An 18,408-nucleotide genomic window follows, 5' to 3' on the forward strand; every position below is an offset into this window, starting at 1 on the left:
CACACACACACACACACACACACACACACACACACACACACACACACACTCTCCTTTTCTGTGGTTGTTGTTTGATAAAGATTAGCTATTTTGTGCAAGCTATTTTGTCTGTGAGAAGGAACACAGGTATGTATATAGAGAGAAAGAGAGAGGAAGGAGAATAGAAGGGAGGGGGAGGAGGGACATTGGAAGAAAATAAAGGAAAAAAACAACAACTCCCTTTTTCTGAATGAATCAATGAATGCATGAATTGAATAAATTAAGAGATACTTTTGTATGGCTTGTAAGGGGACTTGGAAGGAGATTTGAAACATGACTTGTAGAGGACGGACATAAGGACTTTGTGGGCTTGTGTACTGTGTGCTACACTGGGCTGCTAACTCTCTCTGTCCTGTCATGCCCTGCTTGGCACACACACCCTGGCTGCATGTGGACTGTGGACTCTACCCCCTGCAAAGCCAGCCAGCAGATAACTGACATGGCCACAGCTGTAGCCCTCTCCCTCGTCCTCTCTCCCTGTCCAACTCTCCACTTGCTCTGCTCTCGCTGCTGCTGTGGACTGTTGGGTGTGCACTCTCTTGTTGGCTACCCTCGCCCTCTTTCCTTGCTCGGTTGCCCCGTTGTTACACTGTCGCCCTGCCTGTCTGGCGCTGCTTCTCCGCAGAGCATATTATCGTGGGCAAGACTGTTGCAAGCTCCACAAACCCCAGATGGTCTACACTGTGGGTAGGGCACCTTGTGCGTGTGTGTCTGTTTGTCTTTCTGCTGCCTGCCTGCCTCTGTGTGCTGTGTCTGTGCAGTGTTTAGGTGTAAACACCTGGTGTGTGAACAGGTTATTGAGGGTTCTGTATATGTTCAGCGACGATCATGCAATGTGTGGCGGTATCTCAGTTGTAAATCACTGTATGAAGCAGCGGGCAACAGAGAGAAGCACAACGGACTCTAAACTGCTCGTATGTGTTCAGACATCACAAATACACCACATCCAACACACGCACACACGAACCACACCACCACACAACACGACACAGCACACACACACCGCACCACACAGCGACAGACACCAGCAGGCACAGCACACACACACCACCACACCACGCAGCGGACACAGGCACACACCCCACGACACACACGACAGCGAGCCACACACACAGAACATTCAAGAATGCAGTATCATCACAATTAATACATGAATATCCAAATCAATCACTTTAATTTGGGCTCTTTCAACCTTCTCTGCTACTGTATTTACACAGACATTTGACACTCCCTCCCTCCCTCCCTCATKCTGTCTGTCTGTCTGTTCCTCTGACTCAGGTGATACATCTGAAAGAGAAAGTGTGTGTCTGTCTGTCCCTCTGTTCAGAGAAGGGAAAGTGCTAACCCTGTTGACCTGCATTCATGAACAGCCACTGGCAGCCTATACAAATCACATGAATGTCAATAACGTCAACACCCACTGGTTGCTAGACGACTGCGCTTGTGACTGCGTCATGCTGGAGAGAGAGAGAGAGAGAGCGAGAGAGAGAGAATCTGAATGATTACAGCATATTGGATGACTGTCATTCAGATTCCATTCACCCAACATTGATAGGTTTAACCTACTACATGATATTGGAATTTGCMTTATACCCATCATGAGGTTGCTACAACCTAGCTACAAATTAAAGTTTATAACGTAGGTGCACAGGTCGAGAGACAAATTGGAATAATCAAGGTGACAGACAGTGACACATTAAATACCGCCTTGCACACTCTTGCCTGCATCTATCTGATCTGGGGTGTAATCATTAGTCCAAACAGTTGCAAAACGTTCCATTTTTCAACTAAAACAAGAGTTTCTATTGGACAAATTCAGGTAGGTCCCTCGCCATTTAATTTAATCAGTTTAACAAACATTTTGCAACAGAATTGGTGGAATGAATACACCCCTGATCACTCACAGTTCACGTTCATAGCAGCCACATACAGATTCATCACTTTGCTCATTGTATAATTCCTTCTCACATTTTGTGGACTTTAGTGCACAACACAATTGCTCTCTGTGACCAGTAGCAAAAGCTTCTCCAAGTCAAACCTTCATACCATAACCACTAACCGCAACACAGCCCACATCATTGTCAACATATTAACGTTATAGTCAACAAACTACACTGATCAAAAATATAAACGCAACATATAAAGTGTTGGTCCCATATTTCATGAGCTTTAATTAAATATCCCTAATATTCCATTTCCATATGCACAAAAAGCTTATTTCTCTCAAATTTTGTGCACAAATTTGTTTACATCTGTTTGTTAATGAGCATTTCTCCTTTGCCAAGATAATCCATCCATCTGACAGGTGTGGCACATCAAGAAGCTGATTAAACAGCATGATCATTACACAGATGCAGTTTTGTCAAATGGTCTCAATTTTTGAGGGTGTGTGCAATAGGCATGCTGACTGTAAGGAATGTCCCCCAGAGCTGTTGCCAGAGAAATGAATGTTCATTTCCCTATCATAACGTTGTGTTAGAGGATTTGGCAGTACGTCCAACCGGCCTCACAACCGCAGACCATGTTTAACCACGCCAGCCCAGGACCTCCACAATCGGCTTCTTCACCTGCGGTATTGTCTGAGACCAGCCACCTGGACAGCTGATGAAACTGTGGGTTTGTACAACCGAAGAATTTCTGCACAAACTGTCAGAAATGTGCTAGTGTGCTCTTCATGGATAAATGGGTTTCAACTGTACCGGGCAGATGACATGGCATTGTGGGGGGAAGCGGTTTGCTGATGTCAACGTTGTGAATAGAGTGCCCAATTGGGGCTGTGGGTTTATGGTATGGGCAGGCATAAGCTACGGACAACGAACACAATTGTGTTTTATTGATGGCAATTTGAATGCACACAGATACCGTGACGAGATCCTGAGGCCCATTGTCGTGCAATTCATCCACCACCATCATCTCATGTTTCAGCATGATAATGCACGGCCCCATGTCACATGGATCAGTACACATGTCCTGGAAACTGAAAATGTCCCAGTTTTTCCATGGCCCGCATACTCACCAGACATGTCACTCTTGAGCAGGTTTCGGATGCACTGGATCGACGTGTACGACAGCGTGTTCCTGGTCCCGCCAATATCCACAAACTTTGCACAGCCATTGAAGAGGAGTGGGACAACATTCTACAGGCCACAATCAACAGCCTGATCAACTCTATGTGAAGGAGATGTGTTACGATGCATGAGGCAAATGCTGGTCACACCAGATACTGACTGGTTTAACTGTGACCGACAGATGCATATCTTTATTCCCAGTCATGTGAAATCCATAGATTAGGGCCTCATTTATTTATTTGACAGATTTTATTTTATGAACTAACTCAGTAAAATCTTTGAAATTGTTGTATCACGTTTATATTGTTGTTCAGTGTAGAACTAACGCGTTAGTAAACCCACAATCCAATCCACAAGTACAATGACTTAGTACAGTGTACAGCAACAGTTTAGCAGTTACACCGGTGGGCCCCGGTGGCAATAAATTAATGGACGACTTGGACGAGTTGCAGTGCCTTAGCCAGCTAGCTAACATAAATAGCATTCTTGTCCGTTTGAGTCAGGTTGTTGAGTAGACTAAATTAGCTGCATTTATCACTAAGGTAAACTAAAAGGGGGGAAAAAATACAAAACATATCTATCTCTCTCTGTCTCTGATGCTTCTCCTTAATTTTTTAAGAAATTGATTTGTTCAAAACTGTTCAACTATTCTTTCTCTCTCTTTGAGTCAACTACCCACCATACTTTATGCACTGCAGTGTTAGATAGCTGTAGCTCATGCTTTCAGTACTAGATTAATTCTCTAATTCTATGATTGGTTGTACAACATGGAGGACGTCCTCTGGAAGTCATCAAAGTAATTGTGTAATCTATGGAAGGGAGTGAGAACCATGAGCCTTCTAGGTTTTTTATTGAAATCAATGTACCCAGAGGACATAAAATAGCTATCCTCCAGCTACCCTAGAGGGTGCTGTTGAGGCTACTGTAGACATTTATTACAAAACAGTGTGATTTAATAAGTTATTTGGTGACGTGAATATATTTAGTATAGTTTTATCTAAAAAAAAGTATAACTTTTTTAATGTTTCACTATTTTTATTTTTCAGAAATTCACTGAGTTGGATGGTCCCCCCTTTCCTCCTGTAGAGCCTCCACTGATGTGTGTGTGTGTTTGTTTGCAGGAGGCAGTGGAAAGAAGGATCGTTCAGGTCTGAGCGAGTCTTTCCTGTTGATGGCTAACTCTCAGAGAGACATGGAGGAGTGGGTCAGAGCCATACGAAGAGCTATATGGCCCCGCTAGGAGGAGGTAACACACACACACACACACACACACACACACACACACACACACACACACACACACACACACACAACACACAACACACACACACACACACACACACACACACACACCAACACACACACACACACACAACAACACACCACACACACACACACACCACACACACACACACACACACACACACACACACACACACACACACACACACGATCATGCACATACTCACACACACACACACAGACTTTACACACACACTCTCTCATACACACAGACACAAACAGTAGCAAGAAAAAGTATATGAACCCTTTGGAAATACATGAATTTCTGCAAAAATAAGTCATCAAATTTGATCTGATCTTCATCTAAGTCACAACAAAATACAAACACAGTGTGCTTAAACTAATAACACACACATTATTGTATTTTCTTGACTATATTGATCCAAAAGCTAATTGGAGTCAGGAGTCAGCTAATCTGGAGTCCAATCAATCAGACGAAATTGGAGATGTTGGTTATACAAAACACTCACAAAATGTGAGTTTGCTATTCACAAGAAGCATTGCCTGATGTCAACCATGCCTCGAACAAAAGAGATCTCAGAATACCTAAGATTAAAAACTGTTGACTTACATAAAGCTGGAAAGAGTCTCTAAAAGCCTTGATGTTCATCAGTCCACAGTAAGACAAATTGTCTATAAACTGAGAAAGTTCAGCACTGTTGCTACTCTACCTAGGAGTGGCCGTCCTGCAAAGATGGCTGCAAGAGCACAGTGCAGAATGCTCAATGATTTTAAGAAGAATACTAGAGTGTCAGCTAAAGACTTACAGAAATCTCTGGAACATGCTAACATCTCTGTTGACAAGTCTACGACACATAAAACACTAAACAAGAATGATGTTCATTGGAGGACACCATGGAAGAAGCCACTGCTGTCCAAAAAAAACATTGCTGCACGTCTGAAGTTTGCAAAAGGGCACCTGGATGTTCCACAGTGCTATTGGCAAAATATTCTGTGGACAGACAACAGTTGAGTTGTTTGGAAGGAACACAAAACACTATGTTTGGAAAGAAAAAGGCACATCAAAACCTCATCCCAACTGTAAAGTATGGTGGAGGGAGCATCATGGTTTGGGGCTGCTTTGCTGCCTCAGGGCTTGGACAGCTTGCTATCATCGACGGGAAAATTATTTCCCAAGTTTATCAAGACATTTTGCAGGAGAATGTTAGGCTATCTGTCTGCCAATTGAAGCTCGACAGAAGTTGGGTGATGCAACAGGACAACAACCCAAAACACAGAAGTAAATCAACAACAGAAGGGCTTCAACAGAAGAAAAACGCCTTCTGGAGTGGCCCAGTCAGAGTCCTGACCTCAACCCGATTTAGATGCTGTGGTATGACATCAAGAGAGCGGTTCACCCCAGACATCCCAAGATGATTGCTGAACTGAAACAGTTTTGTGAAGAGGAATGGTCCAAAATTCCTCCTGACCTTTGTGCAGGTCTGATCCGCAACTACAGAAAACGTTTGTTTGAGGTTATTGCTGCCAAAGGAGGGTCAACCAGTTATTAAATCCAAGGGTTCACATACTTTTCCCACTCTGCACTGTGAATGTTTGCACGGTGTGTTCAATAAAGACATGAAAACGTTTAATTGTTTGTGTGTTATTAGTTTAAGCAGACTGTATTTGTCTATTGTTGTGACCTAGATGAAGATCAGATCAAATTGTATGACCAATTTATGCAGAAATCCAGGTATTTCTAAAGTTTTCACATACTTTGTCTTGCCACTGTACATGCACACATACCCTCACAAAACACACATACACACACACACCAACATGTAACATACTGTAACAGCCAGTTTATTGTGTGTGTGTGTGTGTGCTTGGAATCTGGTTGCCGTTGCTCTAGGTATCTTCGGGCAGCATCTGGAAGAGACAATGCTGTGTGAGAGTGGGTGTGGAAGCAGAAACAAGACTGTGGTGCCTCTGCTGGTGCACCAGTGTGTGTGTTTTATACACCAGCACGGCCTCACAGAGGAGGGGCTGTTTAGAATGCCTGGACAGACCAATCATGTACGAGAGCTGCAGGATGCCTTTGACTGCGGGGAGAAACCACTGTTTGACAGGTAGGAGAAGTACTTTACTTTCACATCAAATGACAGGTAACACAACATTATGTAACACCACACACAACACGGACAGGTAGATGGGCTCAGTTATAATGATGTTTGACAGATTATCTACAGATACGGAATATTTAAATATTATCATGTAAAGAGGAAAACACAATGTATGACCGTGAACTGTACCGACCTCTCACCCTGACCTGTCCTGATTTGAAAGTAACACTGATGTCCACACGGTGGCATCCCTGCTGAAGCTTTACCTCAGAGAGCTGCCGGAGCCTGTGGTGCCTTTCAACAAATACACAGAGTTCCTCTCCACCGCTCAGCTACTGACCAAGGACAAGGAGGAGGTGTGTGTGTGTGTGTGTGTGTGTGTGAGTGACACACGCGCCTCAAGTAGTAATGCTCTCATTTAAACCCTAATGAATAATGATAGCGACATTTGTTCTTTTGAAGGGGATCTTTGAGCTGGGCAGGCAGGTGAGGACTCTTCCTCAGGTCAACTACAACCTCCTGAAATACATCTGCAGGTAAACAGATTATAATTATGTCATCTGTGAGTCTCGCCTACAGTCTCGCCTACAGTATCTCTCGCTAGTCTCCTCCATCTCTGTAAATATTATTAATAGATAATGACATCATCTCTATAGATACTGATGTAAATACATGTCTGTCTTCCATCTCTATGATTACTATCAATACATCTTCAATGACATCATCATTCTAGATATAAATCTTTAATGACATCACCTAATACTATAAATAGGTGTTTAATGACATCAGAAGGCAGCTGAGGCAGCAGAACAAGGCAGATCACACAGACGGTGCAAACAGCATGACTCACCACCACCTCTCATACTAAATCTGTCTCAGTCTGTATCATACTGAACATACAAGAAATTTGATAGTCAGACAATCTTGGATGAAATAAAATGTCCTTCATGGTTTTTTTTCCCTATGTGTTTTACGCTTACCAGCCTTTATATGTGTTGGCGTATCCTCTGTGTGTGTGTGTGTGTGTGTGTGTGTGTGTGTGTGTGTGTGTGTGTGTGTGTGTGTGTGTGTGTGTGTGTGTGTGTGTGTGTGTGTGTGTGTGTGTGTGTGTGTGTGTGTGTGTGTGTGTGTGTGTGTGTGTGTGTGTGTGTGTGTGTGTGTGTGTGTTTCTGTGTATATGCACTTAAGATTCCTAGATGAGGTCCAGTCTCACTCCAGTCAGAACAAGATGAGTGTTCAGAACCTGGCCACTGTGTTCGGACCCAACATCCTCCGACCCAAGATGGAGGATGCACAAACCATGATGGAGGGTAGATACCAACGCGTTTTCCACTCGTATGACACACGCGCTATTTTAATTTTTGATTTTTTTTTTAACCAGGTAGGCTAGTTGAGAAAAAGTTCTCATTTACAACTGCGACCTGGCCAAGATAAGCAAAGCAGTTCGACACATACAACAACACAAAGTTACACATGGAATAAACAAACATACAGTCAATAATACAGTAGAAAAAAAACTCTACATACATTGTGTGCAAATGAGGTAAGATAAGGGAGGTAAGGCAATAAATAGGCCATGGTGGTGTCATGACGTTGGCCTGTGGGTAAGGTTTATGACCCCCCCATAAATACCTTTCTCCCGTCCCTTTCTCTTGACTCTACAGAGGGACTCTTGAATAGCCTTTGTTAAACAGAGATTCTGGGAACATCAGAAGGTGGGGGGAAATGAATCATATTTTGGTAATCCAACCAGTTGAACATATGCGTTGGTACTTAATGAATATGATGTCAGTTCGGTTGTCATCTGAGACATTCTCATCAATGATAGGATGACAAACGGTACAGTGGAAAGTCTACACATTGTTTTCAGATTCACATGGAATTGTTGTGCAATTTAAATGTTTGAATATAAAATTACTTGGGAGGGGATGAAATGTGATTTTAGCTTCTAAAATGTGAGAATTGGGTTGTCATGAGTGAATTAGGCCCGACTCAGTGGCCCGCCCACGTGAAGAGACATTGGTTATAAACTATGAAACACGCCCTCCTCTCCCTTCCTATATAAAGCCTTGACGACAATATAACTTTCTGTTCCGGGTACATTAGGATGACGATCCGATGTCAGAAGGGTTCAGATAATAACTACAGAACGAAGCCAACCTCAGCGTGAGCTTTGGTCGCGAATGGTATGAACTTTGAACTCTTATTCACTACAGAAGTGATACCTCCTAGCCGTTGAGTTAGCAACAGCAGCTGCAAACGTGGGCTAGGAAAGAACAGACAGAGTATACCGTCTACCACACAACGACGTTACTACAACGTATCCAATTTATCACCAGAGACATTCTTCAAAGGACTCTGTTGGGCAACATGGCCTTCCATCTACGACCAACCTACCGAAGCGCAGCTCAGAGTAAATATTTATTGCATTTTCCTTTTCCAAATGGGCGGTAATTTTAGAATGCATAAGATTCTGTATTTACGATAGAGTAGCTGCCTACGGCCTGATAGAGACATCGCTTCTCCCTTTGTTCTTCAGTCTTCCCGCTCTTTCACTCAAACCCAACCACCTTTTCTTTGTGTAACCAGCTGTCATCTGTTCCGTCCGCCAGGGACGTTTTCCTTTATGACCTAATTTGTAATCAAGGTATGATTCATTCTGTGTATATGTAATTCTGTGTGATTAGTTAGGTATTTAGTAAATAAATCATTGAACCCAATTTTGTATTGCTGATTCAACTTGTTAGCCAGGGTTCGTGAAGATAACAAAGAATTTACAACTTTCAGATGAGACTGAAATAAGGTGACGATTAATATTGACTGCTATTGATATAAAATATTACTAGGTCTAGAGAGAGTTTATTCGGAAGATAACAGCTCTATAAATATTATTTTGTGGTGCCCCGACTTTCTAGTTAATTACATTTACCTGATTAGCTCAATCAGGTAATATTAATTACAGAGAAAGGATTTTATAGAATAGCATGTCATATCACTTAATCCAGCATAGCCAAAGACACGACAGTGGCGAAGTAATTACAATATAGCAATTAAACACTGGAATGGTAGATGTGCAGAAGATGAATGTGCAAGTAGAGATACTGGGGTGCAAAGGAGAAAAAAGAAAAAAAATACAGTATGGGGATGAGGTAGTTGGATGGGCTATTTACAGATGGGCTATGTACAGGTGCAGTGATCTGTGAGCTGATCTGACAGCTGGTGCTTAAAGCTAGTGAGGGAGATATGTGTCTCCAGCAGTGATTTTTGCAGTTCGTTCCAGTCATTGGCAGCAGATAACTGGAAGGAAAGGCGGCCAAAGTAGGAATTGGCTTTGGGGGTGACCAGTGAGATATACCTGTTGGAGCRCGTGCTACGGGTGGGTGCTGCTATGGTGACCAGTGAGCTGAGATAAGGCGGGGCTTTACCTAGCAAAGACTTGTTGATGACCTGGAGCCAGTGGTTTTGGCGACGAGTATGACATGAGGGCCAGCCAACGAGAGTGTACAGGTCGCAGTGGTGGGTAGTATATGGGGCTTTGGTGACAAAACAGATGGCACTGTGATAGACTGCATCCAATTTGTTGAGTAGAGTGTTGGAGGCTATTTTGTAAATGACATCGCCGAAGTCGAGAATCGGAAGGATGGTCAGTTTTACGAGGGTATGTTTGGCAGCATGAGTGAAGGATGCTTTGTTGCGAAATAGGAAGCCAATTCTAAATTTAATTTTGGATTGGAGATGTTTAATGTGAGTCTGGAAGGAGAGTTTACAGTCTAACCAGACACGTAGGTATTTGTAGTTGTCCACATATTCTACATCAGTACCGTCCAGAGTAGTGATGCTGGACGGGCGGGCAGGTGCGGGCAGTGATCGGTTGAAGAGCATGCATTTAGTTTTACTTGTATTTAAGAGCAGTTGGAGGCCACGGGAGGAGAGTTGTATGGCATTGAAGCTCGTCTGGAGGTTAGTAAACAGTGTCCAATGAAGGGCCAGAAGTATACAGAATGGTGTCATCTGCGTAGAGGTGGATCAGAGAATCACCAGCAGCAAGAGTGACATCATTGATGTATACAGAGAAAAGAGTCTGCCCGAGAATAGAACCCTGTGGCACCCCCATAGAGACTGCCAGAGGTCCCGACAACAGACCCTCCGATTTGACAGACTGAACTCTATCAGAGAAGTAGTTGGTGAACCAGGCGAGGCCGTCATTTGAGAAACCAAGGCTATTGAGTCTGCCGATAAGAATGTGGTGAGTCGAAAGCCTTGGCCAGGACAATGAATACGGCTGCACAGTATTGTCTCTTATTGATGGCGGTTATGATATCGTTTAGGACCTTGAGCGTGGCTGAGGTGCACCCATGACCAGCTCTGAAACCAGATTGCATAGCGGAGAAGGTACGGTGGGATTCGAAATGGTCGGTAATCTGTTTGTTAACTTGGCTTTCGAAGACCTTAGAAAGGCAGGGTAGGGTAGATATAGGTCTGTAGTAGTTTGGGTCTAGAGTGTCTCCCCCTTTGAAGAAGAGGATGACCGTGGCTGCTTTCCAATCTTTGGAAATCTCAGACATACGAAAGGAGGTTGAACAGGCTAGTAATAGGGGTTGCAACAATTTCAGCAGATCATTTTAGAAAGAGAGGGTCCAGATTGTCTAGCCCGGCTGATTTGTAGGGGTCCAGATTTTGCAGCTCTTTCAGAACATCAGCTATCTTGATTTGGGTGAAGGAGAAATGGGGGAGGCTTGGGTGAGTTTCTGTGGGGAGTGCAGGGCTGTTGACCGTGGTAGGGGTAGCCAGGTGGAAAGCATGGCCAGCCGTAGAAAAATGCTTATTGAAATTCTCAATTATTCATTGGTGGTGACAGTGTTTCCTAGCCTCAGTGCAGTGGGCAACTGGGAGGAGGTGCTCTTATTCTCCATGGACTTTACAGTGTCCCAGAACCTTTTTGAGTTTGTGCTACAGGATGCAAATTTCTGATGCAGGCMATGAGGCAGTGATCGCTGAGATCTTGGTTGAAAACAGCAGAGGTGTATTTGGAGGGCAAGTTGGTTAGGATGATATCTACGAGGGTGCCCGTGTTTACAGCTTCGGGGTTTTGTGTGAAATTGAGGGCATCAAGCTTAGATTGTAGGATGGCCGGGGTGTTAAGCATGTCCCAGTTTAGGTCACCTAGCAGCACGAGCTAGATGGGGGGCAAAGATAGATGGTTCACATATGGTGTCCAGAGCACAGCTGGGGGCAGAGGGTGGTCTATAGCAAGCGGCAACGGTGAGAGACTTGTTTCTGGAAAGGTGTATTTTTAAAAGTAGAAGTTCGAATTGTTTAGGTACAGACCTGGATATTAAGACAGAACTCTGCAGGCTATCTCTGCAGTAGATTGCAACACCGCCCCCCTTGGCATTTCTATCTTGTCGGGAAATGTTATAGTTAGGGATGGAAATTTCTGGGGTTTTGGTGGTCTTTCTAAGCCAGGATTCAGACATGGCTAGGACATCCGGGTTGGCAGAGTGTGCTAAAGCAGTGAATAAAACAAACTTAGGGAGGAGGCTTCTCAACAAATGAGAGCACCTGGGGAATAGGAGTGGAGCTAGGCACTGCAGGGTGTGGATTAACCTCTACATCACCAGAGGAACAGAGGAGGAGTAGGATAAGGGTACGGCTAAAGGCTATAAGAACTGGTCGTCTAGTACGTCCGGAACAAAGAGTAAAAGGAACAGGTTTCTGGGCACGATTGAATAGATTCAAGGCATAATGTACAGACAAAGGTATGGTAGGATGTGGATACAATGGAGGTAAACCTAGGCATTGAGTGATGAGAGAGATATTATCTCTAAAAACATAATTTAAACCAGGTGATGTCATCGCATGTGTGGGAGGTGGAACTAAAGGGTTGGATAATGTATATTGAGCAGGGCTAGAGGCTCTACAGTGAAATAAGACAATAATCCCTAACCAGAGCAAACTAACCATAACATTTCATGTGGGGATTTGTAAAATGATAAGAGGAAGCAAAATTTAAGTTCTATCTTTTCTTTTACAATGTCAATGAAAAGGAGGAATTGTTTAACCAGAGTTTAAAGCCAGTATACGTAATTTATTTCTCAGCTAATCGGCAACCCTGTCACTTTTTTTTGATAATCTGAAGCATTGGGCTGGAGAAAGCATTTTCAGAATCTGTAAAAACGCTATGTATAAATCCTATCAATAACGATTTTCTTTTTTTCTACCCTGCAGGTAGTTCCCAGGTGCAGCACCTGATAACCATATTGATCAGTGAACACTCTCGTCTGTACCAGGGAGAGGCAGAGACTCCCAGGGAGGACCAATTTGACCCTCCAACTCCCTATCCCCAGGCCCCCTCAATTCACCACTGCATGGAGGAGTGGCTCTCACAGCAGAGCCCCACCAACCCCACCCAGCCCTATCCCTCCCTGGGACAGACCCCTAACACCCCAAGTCAGGAACCACTTCAACCCATCCCAACCTCCAGTGGCTCCTCTCTCGATACTGACCACACTGTATCAACCACCCAGGGAAGAAAAGAGGGGTATTCTGAGGGAAAGAGTGACGGCAGAACAGAAGGAAAGATGAAGAGAAAGAGTGAAGGAAAGAACGAAAGAAAGCTTTCGGGTGGTAGTGGTGCAGCCTTCGGTCCCAGTAAACAGTCCAAAAGCCTGTCTTCATGGMGGTCCTCCTTGAAGGGCGGGTCTGGGTCAATAGGGGTGAGGGGGAAGATAGGAGGGTCAGCGGTTGACATGTCGACTGTCACCGGGGGCAACTGGGGGATGAACGGCTTGTCACCCTTCCACAGTCACCGACGGACCGCTTTGACCGGCAAACGACTCAAAGAGTCCTCGCTTTCCCTGACAGAGACACATAAAGACTCTCTGCCAGACTCCTATACTGGGTCCTCTTTGTCGATAAAATACTCTTCACACTCCCAAAGAGGTTCGCTAAAAGACTCATCTCCTTTACATATAGACTCTTCCAATTTTAGTATAGACTCCTCTTTTCCCAATATAAAGCCCTCCATCTCTGTCAAAAACTCCTCCCATTCCAACAGGCTCTCGACCTATGACAACGTTACCATCACTTCCTGCAGTCTGAGCTTGCCCGATGGAAGCCCCTCCCCCTGGACCTCCTGTGAAATCTCATTGGCTGAATCTACAGGAACTGATCGCACCACACTGAACTCTGGGTTAGGGTCTGGCAAGGCTGTGACGGGGTCCTCGGTGGATGGGTTCAGTAGCTCTGCTCTGGAGCTGTGTGTGAGCAGTGCTGGCTGCAGCAAGGGTGACCCTGGAGATGACATCACAGGTCTGAGGTCAGGGGTCAATGAGGGTCTGTTTAGCCTGGTGACAGATCTGAAGGAGGAGCTGAGGGCGCAGAGGTTCAGATATGAGACACAAATACGCAAGTAAAAACAAACTTCTTGTTGTAATGGTAATGGTACAGTATGTTGTGTTATGTGTGCATGTGTGCACATAATATAATATATGTCATTTAGCAGACACTTCTATCCAAAGCGACTTACAGTCATGCATACAAACATTTTACATTTAGGTGGTCCCATGAATCAAACCCACTATCCTAGCGATGCTCTACCAACTGAACTACAGAGGACTTATGTGTGTGTGTACACATCCATGTGTGTCTGCTGTACTCTCTAACCCTCTCTCTCTGCTCTCAGATTGGAGGAGTCATGTTCAGGTCTTCGTCTCCAGTCTGGTCGTTTAGAAGAGGATCTTAACCAGGAGAAGAAGAGGTTTCGCATGCTGGAGATCCAACTGGGGAACTCTAAACGTGCAAAGCAGGATGCAGAGACTTGGAATGTTCTTCTGCAGAAAGAGAAAAAGTTCTGGGAGACCTGACCACTGGCACACAAACCAGCTAGACCTGAGCTGACAGTGTCAGCCCACTGAGCTAAAGCCTAGGCATTCACTATGGGAGCTAACACAGGTCAGGTCTCAGGTGAGGTTAGCCATCAAATGAGTTTAATTCTGCTACACTCAGAAAAAATGTAAGAAAAATAACGAAAGTCTTGAATTAAACAGGAAAGTACTATCTGAGCTTATTCAACAAGAAATGCTATATTTTGTGTTCCATTGCAAAAATGTTTTGCTACTGTGTGCTCTAATGAACACAACCTAAGTGTCTCTCCGCCTGTGCATTAGGACTAGGCTTAATATGTGTCCATGAAACCGGACCCTGGAGTATTCATTCAGAGGTTGCTCAAGACTGTTGTGATACAGAAGGGGTTTTTCTTATCTGAAGTCTACTGCTGTCTATTACTCTGCATGCATCGTCATTCTTGGTAACTGTGGGCCAGTTTCACAGAAACAGATTATGCCTAGTCCTGGAATATTAAGCACTTTCAATGGAGATGGCCCATTGAGTTTATTTCAGGACTAGGCTTATGCCAGGATTCAGTCAGATCGCGCTTTGTTGGCTATGCACCTCTTAAAGGTAATTTTCCTGCGTTTGTGGAGACCGCATTCATGGTAAATGCTACATATGTTGGCTAAATCGGAAATTACCTTTAAATGTCAAGCGCATTATAAAACGGATCTCCTGCTGATAGGTTTGAATCCCTGACTTAATCTTTGTCTGGGAAACCACCTCTGTTATTGATCTCTTTAAAGATGAACCTCTAAATGGTTAAATGTGATACTTACTGAGCTAACACCGTACTGTTAAAAAAACAACCTCTCAGGTGTTCTAAATATTCTGGTCTGAGAGATGATGTATATCTACTCCCGTACTTGAATACTCTTCTGAAATAGACGACTTTTACCACGCCATGGTTTCACCACACTACAGAACATTTTGCTGACTTGTTTCTGATTTAAGAAACAGGCCTTGTTAATCATAGCGATATCAGGTACAGACTTTTGTACAGACTCAAACTGACCAGACTCTAGTGAAAGCCTCTGAGCATTTGTCATTATAAACTAATGTCCTTTCAAGAAGTATGCGTTCAGAATAAAAACAATTCAAACAGAATCAAATTCAACCCTTTATTTGCAGAAGTTGAAGGTTGACATTGACCGACCGTTTCCAGTGTGTACATTACTGTAGGTCTGTAGTAAGGCCTTGTCTAGATCAAAAGGCTAACATTTACACAACCGGCCTTTGTGGAAAACAGCACGAAACCTGGGTTGCGTTCAAGAGTGTGAAACGTACTACATTGATTGCATGAATAAGAACTGAGATGCTTCCATATCTATTTGCACGTTCCACAATGTTGTACCCTCCTGAATGCAGCCTTGTTTCTGGTGTGCGATAGGCCTGACCACAGCCAGGGAATGGGTCCAGTTCCAAACATAAACAGGGCCTATAGGGATTGAACGGCGAGAAGCCATCAAATACATTTTAATCTAGAAAAAGGAAAAAATGTCGAACAGCAAACCTTTTTCAATCCCCTGGAGAGCATCCATCTAACATACATATCAACTACTCATCACCTACAAATCATATTACAAAAAATAGATAAATGAATAGACATAGTACTTTTGAATTAAATATACATTACATACAACTCTAGCAGTCTTCTAACATTGACAATGGTACATTTTCAAATAAATTTAAAAAACTAAAAATGTCACATTGTTTTTTTTTAGACCATATGCTGTGKACTGTTATGTCATTCAGAAACTCATATCGGTGAGGTAGTTAATAAAAACCAAGTCCTCTAACAGAGACATCACAGAGAGAGGAGCTGACGCTAACTAAGCTAACTAAACACTGAGTGCCTCTACTCTAGAGAGAAATATAGAGGGGTTAAAAACAGAACTCAGGGATTCTTATGAGATGGGACAATCTCAAATTTCTTTTCACAAATATTTTTCTTAATATGAACAACATTTGAAATATATATTTTCAAATACCGTCCTGACTGGTTGCATCAAGGCCTGGTATGGGAATTGCGCCGTCCACGACTGCAAGGCTCTCCAGTGGGTGGTGAGGGCGACCCAGTACATTACTGGGACCGTGCTGCCACCCATCCAGGACATCTACTCAAAACGGTGCCTGAGGAAGGCCTGCAGCATCATCCTCAAGGACCCCACACACCCCAGCCACGAGCTGTTCACTCCCTTACCGTCGGGCAGATGGTATCGGAGCATGATGTCTAATACCAAAAGGCTCAGAGACAGTTTCTATCTACAAGCCATCTGCTGACTGCTGAACACTTGAACTGGACTGACCACCTTCACTGACTCTCCGCACCTTAGCACACACTGTCTCTTATACACATCTAGATGTGTATAAGAGACAGCACACACACACACACACACACACACACACACACACACACACACACACACACACACACACACACACACACACACACACACACACACACACACACACACACACACACACACACACACACACACACACACACACACACACACACACACACACACACACACACACACACACACACACACACACACACACACACACACACACACACACACACACACACACACACACACACACCACAACTGCTGCTACCAGACTTAATATGATTAGTAAATACTTCACAATTTAAACACTTGATCCCCCATAACAAATGTAAATATTGGACTATAAATTGTGCCATCCTGTTTTATACTTATGGTCAAATGTTTATTGTACTCTACTGTGACATTTACTTTATGTTCGTATTCTAATATTTTATTATTTCTAATTGTTGGTGCATTGTAAAGAAAAAATCTAAGCATTTCATTGGATGGTGTATACCATGTGTATCCTGTACATATGGCTAATAAAACTTTAAAGTATCAGCTATCACACCATGAAAAGGAAAAACCTCATAATTCAACAAAAGCAAAATCATAAAATGCAACTAACTGGATTGTCAACCCCGTCAGACACCATAAAAACCATTTAATTTTTACATGTATTGTCCAACAAGTCTTTAAAAGTATTGATTGTTTAATTCTAACAGTAGAGTATAGAAATATGTAATTTAAACTTATTTCTTACTTATTTTATAGCACTATACTGTATAATGCTCCAGGGAAAATTTTGTTAGCATGTTTTTCTAGATTCAGAATATAAAACAACATTTAAAAAGTAAACATTGTCCCTTAGATCTAGCACAACAAATATCTCAATAGTTTAACCATATGTTGCAGAACAGTGATATATACAGTTGAAGTCAGAGGTTTACATACACTTAGGTTGGAGTCATTAAAACTCGTTTTACAACCACTCCACAAATTTCTTGTTAACAAACTATAGTTTTGGCAAGTCGGTTAGGACATCTACTTTGTACATGACACAAGTTATTTTCCAACAATTGTTTACAGACAGATTATTTCAATTATAATTCCCTGTATCACAATCCCAGTGGGTCAGAAGTTTAAATACACTAAGTTGACTGTGCCTTTATACAGCTTGGAAAATTCCAGAAAATTATGTTATGGCTTTAGAAGCTTCTGATAGGCTAATTGACATCATTTGAGTCAATTGGAGGTTTACCTATGGATGTATTTCAAGGCCTACCTTCAAACTCTTTGCTTGACATCATGGGAAAATCAAAAGAAATCAGCCAAGACCTCAGAAAAAACATTTGTAGACCTCCACAAGTCTGATTCATCCTTGGGAGCAATTTCCAAATGCCTGAAGGTACCACGTTCATCTGTACAAACAATAGTAAGCAAGTATAAACACCACGGGACCATGCAGCCGTCATACCGCTCAGGAAGGAGATGTGTTCTGTCTCCTAGAGATGAAGGTACTTTGGTGCGAAAAGTGCAAATCAATCCCAGAGCAACAGCAAAAGACCCTGTGAAGATGCTGGAGGAAAAAAGTATCTCTATCCACAAAAGTATCTATATCCACAGCAAAACGAGTCCTATATCGACATAACCTGAAAGGCCGCTCAGCAAAGAAGAAGCCACTGCTCCAAAACCGCCATGAAAAAGCCAGAC

At 43.1% G+C, this 18,408-nt stretch overlaps 1 pseudogene; it reads left to right on the forward strand.

Moving 5' to 3' along the window:
- The first annotated feature begins 683 nt into the window (after nt 1-683).
- Nucleotides 684-16,699, forward strand: LOC111977492 (rho GTPase-activating protein 22-like; annotated as a pseudogene).
- Nucleotides 16,700-18,408: the final 1,709 nt, after the last annotated feature.

Source organism: Salvelinus sp. IW2-2015, linkage group LG18, assembly GCF_002910315.2.
Source record: "Salvelinus sp. IW2-2015 linkage group LG18, ASM291031v2, whole genome shotgun sequence".
Classification (NCBI taxonomy): domain Eukaryota; kingdom Metazoa; phylum Chordata; class Actinopteri; order Salmoniformes; family Salmonidae; genus Salvelinus; species Salvelinus sp. IW2-2015.